Below are 9,792 nucleotides of genomic sequence, written 5' to 3' on the forward strand. Positions count from 1 at the left end.
AATATAATAGCAACAATATGGAACAAATATTTAATTTTCTTACAGAGGTTCATCGACGAGCATTGTTTTGGGGTGTTGGTTAAAGGAAACAGTGTCAAATATTGAGAAGAGCTGAGATGTGATTCCACCAACAATAAGGTCCCCCGTTTGAAAATACTGGAACCGCACCTGGAGAGCATCATTTGTGGTACACATGGCAGGATTCCTCTTGCATTCTGTCTGAGGCAGCAGCAGTAATACCAGCAGTTGCAGAGACAAGGAGTACATTGTCACTGAGAAGGAACACCCTCCTTCTCTTGACACAGGACTCCCTATTTCTACCTTGATCATTAGCATCTAGTATCAGCCAACTTACAGTGTCTGTCCTTCAAACGCTCACAAGTATTTTGCTAAACTAGACATGAAGGGAACCCCCAAGAAAATAGTGAGTCCTGGTTAGTTATAGTCCTCCTCACCTGCTCTAACTGTACAGAGATTATTTTATTCAAGAATTTAGAGAAAAAAATCCTATAAGGATTTTGACAGTTGGTAGGGTGAATAACAGCAATCAGATAATTATGGGCTGGATAATCACCTCCCCAAAGTATTGTGTTCTATATGGCACCAGGTGCAACAGTGTTGTTAAAGAAAACTTTGGCATGCTCAGACATACTGAAAATACTTTCAAATTCTATTTTTGTGGTATTTCCTTTTCAGGTAAGTGTTGGCATTTGGGACGGAAGAATCAGGAAAGCAAAAGTAAAAATGTCTTCCATTCCTGGATTATTCATTTCGCTTGTTCAAAGCAGCCCTGTAGCCAGCCCTCTTTTTAGATAGGGTTCTCTACTACTCCTGTTGTGCCAGGCAGGCCCTCAAGTCTCCGAAATGGAGGCACTTTAGCAAAACGGCTGAATTAATGCTAAGAAATGCGTAAAGGCCCCAACCAACATAACCTTGAATTGTCTTCTGCATTGCCTGAGTTCTTTTTGTACTTTCTACTCATAATTATCATTGCAGTTACTGACACAAGGTTTTAAACATGCAATCAATCAATCAATCAATCAATCAATCATAAAGAGGAAACATTTCTCTGCGTGAAAGTTTGGATGAGTTTGGTCAGCTAGGAAAATGTTGTGAACAACAGGTTGGAGAAACACAGAGGGATGTGACTAGACTTGTAAAAGAACATTATCCAATGCATTTAATAGAATAGGTAGAATAATTCTCTCCTAAATAATGCAGGAGAATATTATTTTACAAGTCTAGACATGACAGCCTTGTGCTTCATGACTGCAGAAGAATGATGTCCTAGGTGTCATCAGGTCAAACTGACCTTCACCAGTAGTCAAAGGCTGGACTATGAGGGCCTAGGGGCCTAGAGGAATTTTCCAAGGATGTGTCCTTGAAAGGGAGGGGAGCCTGTCCAGCCAGCAGCATCTATATACTACCTATGCAAGTCCATGAGGAGTGGGGCGGCTTCATTATCAACCTTCAGAACTGACATGTCACACCCTCCTCATCCTGATAACAAAGACTTTGAACCTAAGTTTACTTCTGGGCAGGCCACCCAGAGTTGACTTAAGTGTAGGTTTTGTGTTCAAGTGTATGGATGTTTGTTTCGAATCTTGTTATATAACAATATCAATGCTGTTTAAGTCTTAATATGTCGATTTATTATCTGCCCCATTGAAGTTACATAAAGCACGTTTTAACCCAAATTCCAGACTCCATTGTCCATCTCTCCCTGTCCCTCTTGGGATCCCATTGGTTGAGGCTCCTTCCCTTCATATTTATACTTTTGACTTCTGGACATAACACTCAAGAGAGAGCATTACCTTACATAACCTACATAACAAGTACATAATGTAAAGGTTGAGTTAACATTAAATACATTATGAACACCAGGAATGAAATTACTGGCATATTCAACTGCCCGGAGCCATTTTTGGAAGGGCGGTATATTAAATAAATAAATAAATACATACATACATACATACATACATACATACATACATACATACATACATACATTTTTTGTCCCACAAGAAATAAGGATGTAAAGCTGGCTTTGATGCTGGAGCACGTATCTCAGTTCCAGTTTCCACCTGAATAACAAACTTGTCCATATTACAGCTCCAAATGGTTTCTGGAAGGACAGAAACCTTAGGTGTGTCTTAACTCTTCTGTAATGGCCCTTCCTTCTAGTCTTGTCCATGACAACTAAGGATATGCACACATCAATTTTTGCAATTTTATTGAAGTTTGAATCGAACCAGCCTAATTACATTCAAGCTCAAATCTGCTGGCCTCAAATCTGGGGATGATTTGATTCAAATTTGATTCTATTCTATTTGATTTGAATTGATTTGACCTTATTTTTAAGGGCTAGGGGGCACCAAAGTGGGTTGGGTGATAGGGCCCCATGTGTGCCAATACATCCCAACCCTCAAAGGAATAGGACAAAGTGGTGATTTTTAAAGGAATTTTTATGTGTTGTGGATTCTCAGTTTTCAATAACACCTTTATAGGGAATACCTATGAAGAAATTATTTCAAAGCGAGAATCCTCACAATCAAGAATCACAGCAAGAGGCAAGGGAGATTGCCAGACAATCGTGAAATAGTGCAAAGGAACCAACCAGAGTGGCAGAAAAGCTCAGAGGGCTGGCACTGTAGGGACAAAATGGTGACTTGAATACGAATACCAGTTGGAACAACTGCGACAGGGTGCTGGTGGCAAGGGGGCAACGGCTCCCACCATCCCCACCGGCAGCACAAGTTTCGGCCTTCTCTGGCCTGGTTTGGCCCTCTGAGCATCTGTGGAGGCCATCTCAGTGACCACCACACTTGCTGCCAGCCCTGGATACTCTAGGGGAGGCTGGAAGGGGGGAGCCGCCCCCGCTGCCCGCCCGTGGTGTTGGCTGCTGCCAATGGGATTTGTACGCAGGAACTTACTTCCCGCCCACCTGCTCTACACTTAGGTAAGCCCCCCTGCCACTTTATTGGTAAAGGGGAATCTTCACCAGATTCCTCTTTACCAGTAGAGCTCCAAACTGGCTCGGTTTGAATTGGGTCTGGTTTGGTTCAAACTTGAACCTTTCAAGCTGAGCTGTTTCGCTATCGAGCCCATCTTGAACCAAGGCAGCTCACACACCCCTAATAGGCAATGCACTAGGCTTGTGCATTTTGATCCGGCTACAAATCATTTTGTGCCCCAAAATGGCATTTCCGGGTATTTTGGATACGAAACAAAATGAACAAATTCAAAACGAAGATTTTTGCAGCCGGATCAAAACAAACCTATTTCGGAATCGAAAGTTTTGGTATTTGGAAAGCATTTCAGACCTTCATTGTGGGATGAATGTTGGAGGGGTATTGCACCAGGGTATATAATGAAGGTGAAGAGAGCAATTTCCTCCTTTCTGCTGCCTCGTGTGTGGGAGAAGAGCGAGCTCCATTGCCTGATCCATCAGCCTTTGCCCCTCTATCAGCCACCATTGATTCAACTTTCCCAGGGGAGCTGCCATTCTCCAGGATTTCCGCCTGCTTAGCCTCGTCGCCCAGCCTGCTTTTCCTGCATATTCAGCCTTAAAAAAAAAAAAAAAAAAAAAAGCTTGGGAAGGTGATTATTTACTTTTATTTTTAAAACATATTTCTTCCTTTCTTGTTTGAAACCATTGCATACATCCCTGATAAGAAATTCTTGATCAAAGGCAGAGAAAAATCTAGATTTAAGCCCTGCATGTCCTCAGTAGCTTCTTTCTTTGATGATGATGATGATGATGATGATGATGATATTTACACACAGTCTACCAGTTGTATTTCACCCAGTCTTCAAGTGTAATAATAGTTGCCCTTTATTTTTAAGAAGGTTCCCCTTTCATGGGGAAGGGCAGAGTTCACCTGCCCCTACAGAAATTCATTTCAGCTCGCTAAACTTGCACAGAGCATCTGTGTACTCATTGGGGCTGGCGGTTACCCTACCCTCCACCTTCTGTCCCAGTCTCTCCTGCCCTCCCGCTGCTTTCTGCATCAGTCTCTCCTGCCCTCCCTCCCGCCTTCTGCCCTAGTCTCTCTTGCCCTCCCTCCCACCTTCTGCAAAATTATCTTCTGCCCTCCCTCTCACCTTCTGCCCGTCTCTCCTGCCCTCCCTCCCGTCTTCTGCCCCAGTCTCTCTTGCCCTCCATCCCACCTTCAGCAAAATTCTATCCTGCCCTCCCCCACCTTCTGCTGCAGTCTCTCCTGCCCTCCCCCACCTTCTGCTGCAGTCTCTCCTGCCCTCCCCCACCTTCTGCTGCAGTCTCTCCTGACCTCCCTCCCACCTTCTGCCCCAGTCTCTCCTGCCCTCCTTCCCGCCTTCTGCCCCAGTCATTCTTGCCCTCTCTCCCACCTTCTGCAAAATTCTCTCCTGCCCTCCCTCCCACCTTATGCCTGTCTCTCCTGCCCTCCCTCCCGTCTTCTCCCCCAGTCTCTCCTTCCCTCCCCCTACATTCTGCCGCAGTCTGTCCTGCCCCATTCTCTCCTAGCCGGGCTACTCTCTGCAGTGCGCCTCAACCGCCACCTCCTCTTCCTGGCCATTTACCCGGGTTGGGCTGGGCCACTGCCGCTGCCTTTTTCCCACCGCCACCACCTTCCCACCACCTCCCCACCATGGCCGTTGCTCTACCGCCACCTCCTCTCCCTGGTGGCCCAGCTGCCTCCCCAGTCTATATATTGTTAAAGTTATATTCCGCCTTTCTTTAAAACAATCCCGAGGAAGTTTTCCAAGGCTGTGTTTGAGCCCTTTGCCCCAACCTTTAGAAGAATAGAGACAGGCTCTTCTCCTGCATTCCAATTTTTCATCCTGTTTAAAAAAAAAATGGCTTGGGACTGGGAGGGAAGGGGTTATATTTTTACTTTGATTTTTTACACATATTTTTTCCTTGCTGGCCTGCCAGCCTGCTGCCTTCCTGAGCAGTCTCTCCATTTGGCATTCTTTCCTGCATTTTTTATTTTAAATCTTCCACTGTTTTTTAACTTCTTGCTGCTGAGAGAATTATTATTTCTTGTTTCCACAGTCAGACAGGTGTTATTGACTGGCTTGTTCTATATTTTTATTATTTCTTGTATACACAGTCAGACAGGTGTTATTGACTCGTTTGTTTTATCCAGAGATCAAGTCCTTCCCAAGGACCTGGGATGGCTGAATTTTATTGTCAATATAGTTGTTGTTATATTATAGATTTCATCATAGAATATAGGCTGTTCCCAGTAAAGTTGCTTTTTGTAATTGGCTGATGGTGATTTCTGTGGCCCCTATGGTGTTGAGGTGCTCTTCAAAGTCTTTTGGAATTGCACCTAGGGCGCCAATGACCACTGGGATTACTTTGGTCTTATTCTGCCACAGCCTTTCAATTTCAATTTGTAGATCTTTGTATTTGGTGATTTTTTTCTATTTCTTTTTCTTCTATTCTGCTATCCCCTGGTATTGCTATGTTGATTATTTTAACTTGTTTTTCTTTCTTCTCAACTACAGTTATATCTGGTGTATTGTGTGGCCGATGTTTGTCTGTTTGTAGTTGGAAGTCCCATAATATTTTCACATCTTCATTTTCTACCACTTTTTCAATTTTATGGTCTCACCAGTTTTTGGCTACAGGTAGCTTGTATTTTTTGCAGATGTTCCAGTGTATCATCCCTACTACCTTGTCATGCCTTTGTTTGTAGTCAGTCTGTATGATCTTTTTACAACAGCTGATTAGGTGGTCCACTGTTTCATCTGGTTCTTTTCAAAGGCGGCACTTGCTGTTTGTTGTTGGTTTTTTTACTTTTGCTCTTATTGCATTTGTTCTTAGTGCCAGTATTAAACCCTCTGTTTCTTCCTTCAAGTTGCCATTCTTAAGCCATTGCCAGGTCTTGGTGATGTCTGATTTTCCACTTATTTTGTGCAAATATTGACCATGCAGTGGCTTATTTTTCCATTTTTCTGCTCGGTTCTTGACTTGTTCTTTCTTGAAGGCCTGCTTTGTTTCATTGGTGTTGAATAGTTTCTCGTTCTTGGCCATTTTAAGTGCATCTTCTTCACTGTCCTTTATATATTCTTCCAGGCCTCTTTTCTCCTCCTCTACTGTTTGATGGACTTGCAGCCTTCCTCTTCCACCTGAGCTACGAGGGAGGCATAGCCTATCTACATCAGTCTGGAGAATGCCCAAGTATTTGTAATGTTCTTTCTCTTCCAGGTTCTTGATCTTGCTTCCATTGGGCAGTTTTATTCCTTCTGTTTTTCTTATTTTCCCTCTATTGATTATTAATGCAGCACACTTGTCTAGTCCAAACTCCATTGCTATATCGCTACTGAATATACAGACAGTGTTTAGCAGTGATTTGATTTCTGATTGAGACTTTCCATACAGCTTCAGATCGTCCATGTACAGCAGATGGTTGATTTTACTTGATGTTTTAGATGTTTGGTATCCAAGGCCTGTTTTGTTTAGTATTTGTGAAAGCAGAGTCATGGCGATTACAAACAACAGAGGGGATAGTGAGTCCCCTTGGGAAATACCTCTTCTAATGCTAACCTGTTGTTGTTATTTTCAATGACAAACCATGAATCCAGTCTCTTATGCTACCAGAGAATCTATACTCAAAACACCTCAGAAACAACAGAACCCAGTACCCGATGGGTTGGCAACCCATGGGGATGGTTAGTACCCTATGTGCTGTACACCACCACTCGGTCTGGGACACCCCAGTGCACCTAAGTGCAGTTATGGGGCTGCTGGAACCTCCATTGTTCCCTATGGGAAAAAATCTTTAAGACGTGTAAACTCCATGAGGTTCTGGGTTCTGTTGTTTCTGACGTGTTCTGAGTGTAGATTCTCTGGTAGCTTATGGGATTTTCAATGACAAACCATGAATCCACTCGCATATGCTACCAGAGAATCTACACTCAAAACATCTCAGAAATAACAGAACCCAGTACCCTATGGGTTAGCAACCCATGGAGGTGGTTGGCACCCTGTGTGCAATAAGAGTACTGTTAAGAATCCTTTTACTTCTTCAAACCAATAGAGTAGAGGCCTTGTTCAGATGAACACTGTCCCCAATGTATGAGCAGGACAAGGTTGCTCCTGGAGCTTACCCATCTTGATGTCACTGTGGCTGTCAGGACATCCTTTAAGCATGTGAGAGGATTGTTCATCTGCATTGTCCCTGTACACACACTCCAAAATTCCAAGGGTCCCGGATTCCATCCCTGGCATCTCCATGGAAATCTTTCTGTGCATCTCTGAAGAGCTGCTGCCAGGCTTTGTCAAGAACAGTGACCCAGATGAATCAATATTCTGCAGTAGAAAGCAGCTTCATAGGAACAATGTGTTAACTCCACAACAGAAGGACTCCTAATCCTACTGATAAAGTAAAGGTAAAGGGTGTTGTTGAGTCGTTGTTGACTCCTGGCAACCACAGAGCCCCGTGGTTGTCTTTAGTAGAATACAGGAGGGGTTTACCATTGCCATCTCCAGCACAGTATGAGATGATGCCTTTCATCACCTTCCTATATTGCTGCTGCCCGATATAGGTGTTTCCCATAATCTGGGAAACACACCAGCAGGGATTCAAACTGGCAACCTCTGGCTTGCTAGTCAAGTCATTTCCCCACTGCACCATTAGGTGGCTCACAATACCACTGATACTTTTAACTTCTTCAATTGTGTGAATATCACAAAAGTAGATAAGAAGGGATCTTCCTGGGTGGGCTGCCAGTCACAGAAATGCCTTCTTTCTGCAGAGATGACCTCTGCCGATGCCTTTCTTCTGCAGTGGGCGCTGTAGCCATGAGTCACTGGAGAGAGGGGGCGAGTGACAGCTGTGGGATGGGACTTCCTGCCCACTTCTGGAGCTGTACATGTGAGTGGTTTGCAGGGGAGAATGTCTGAATGAGGCTCTTGTCTAATGGTAGTGCAGGACATAATGAGCAGGAAAATCCCAGGAAAATTCCAGTACATGCACTTTATCTTTTTCTCTCTTTTAATTACCAGGGGTCAACAAGTATGTATCCTACTGTTCAAGGGAAAACACAGCACAAGTTAGCATTTGGAGAAAAGGATTAAACCCAGTAACCAAGCACCATAGAGACAATCAGCAGCTGTAGTTTACATTTCAGCCTAGTGTGGCACTAGCACAAACTAACACGATTGCACTAGTACAAACACATTTGTACTTGTGCAGCAAGGTGAGCAACCTGTGGCATGCCTTATATGATTTGCAGGGGATTTTGATGCAATTTTACAATAGCATGAGAGTATAAGAGCATCATTTTGAAAATCCCTATGATTTCACACAGTCGCATAGGGTTCTTGTACTAGTGAAACTTTGCTGCACAAGCACTTAGTTCATCAGCATGTCTGCCTATTAGTGCTTAATAAACCTTAGTGCCTATTAGTGCTCAGATCCCGCTAATAGTACCCCAAAACAAACCACCCATCATGTTTCTGAGGGCAACTCTCATAAAAACTGCACTGAATGTACTTGTAAATTGTTTAATGCTGGGAGTCACATTCCTGCAATCACCAATGAAGCAAGCTGAATGACATTTTTAAAAAATCATTTCTGTCTATATCATCAACAGTTATAAAGCTATATTAATTTCAGATTATCTCACAAATGCACACGGCACAAATACAAAATATTTTGTTTAAAATCCCAGTAGTTTCTTTGCAAGATTCCTCTTCTCCAAACACCCAGATTATATTAGTATTACTACTACTACTACTACTACTACTACTATTGTTATTTATATTTTTATTAATTTATATTTTTATTTGATTTTATTGCCATTCCATAAAATAATTCTTAAAGTGATTTACATAGGGGGGGAAAGATTGTGAGGCTCCTGCAGTCAGGGAAACATCTGAAAATATACACAAAGTAGACACCAGCAAAATAGTCTCTGGAGGGTTACTGTGCTGGGGTTGGGTAAGCCCAGTTGCTCCTCCCCTGCTAAATATAAGAGAGCCACCACTTTAAACTATCCCTCTTTGTCCAGTTAGAAGAGGATACTAATAACAGTGCAGTAGTCTTTGTAATCAACATCCACTGCTTGTCAATGTCTCTACAATGACAATGAGGGTTATCTTTCCATGAAATAGAATAAAGGGATTTAGTGTCAATAGGAAAACTCTGAAGCAATCAAACACAAATCCAGGTACTAGAACCTGTCTCCCCAAAATGCCTTGATTGATTGATTAATTATTCAATTTCTATTCTGCTTTTCATTAAAACAATCTCAAAGCAGTTTATAATATAATTAAAACAATGCACAATTAAAATATAACAAGTACAGGTATTAAATATAAGTATAATACCTCTAATTAAAAGTATAAAAAACTATAAAAACAGTAATACACATTTCCTCTATTCCCATAACAGGCCAATGAAAAATGCCAATTTGGTACCATTTGAAGTGGGGGTTCCAGCCCTTTAGTTCATCTGAGAAAAGCTTTCAGGGTCTACAGTAGGTTAGACAACCCTGGCACTCTAGCTGTTTTTGTCCAGGGACTATGGGAATTGTAGTTCATCAACAGCTGGAGTCCTAAAGTTGCCTACTCCTGGTCGATAGGAACAAAACCCCATTCAGATCACCCATCCAATGCAGCCCTGCACTTCATAGCACTAAGTGCAAAAGTGAAAAGAACTCTCCAAACATACGAAACTTGACTGAGCATGTGCAGCACCAAGGGCTGTTCTTTCCATAAACTGAGGGACCTTACAAACTGGAGTTACAGACACACCTCTAGAAAATAGCTTAAAGCAGAACCCAGAGCAAGATTCTTCA

Source organism: Hemicordylus capensis, chromosome 6 (genome assembly GCF_027244095.1).
Source record: "Hemicordylus capensis ecotype Gifberg chromosome 6, rHemCap1.1.pri, whole genome shotgun sequence".
Lineage (NCBI taxonomy): Eukaryota > Metazoa > Chordata > Lepidosauria > Squamata > Cordylidae > Hemicordylus > Hemicordylus capensis.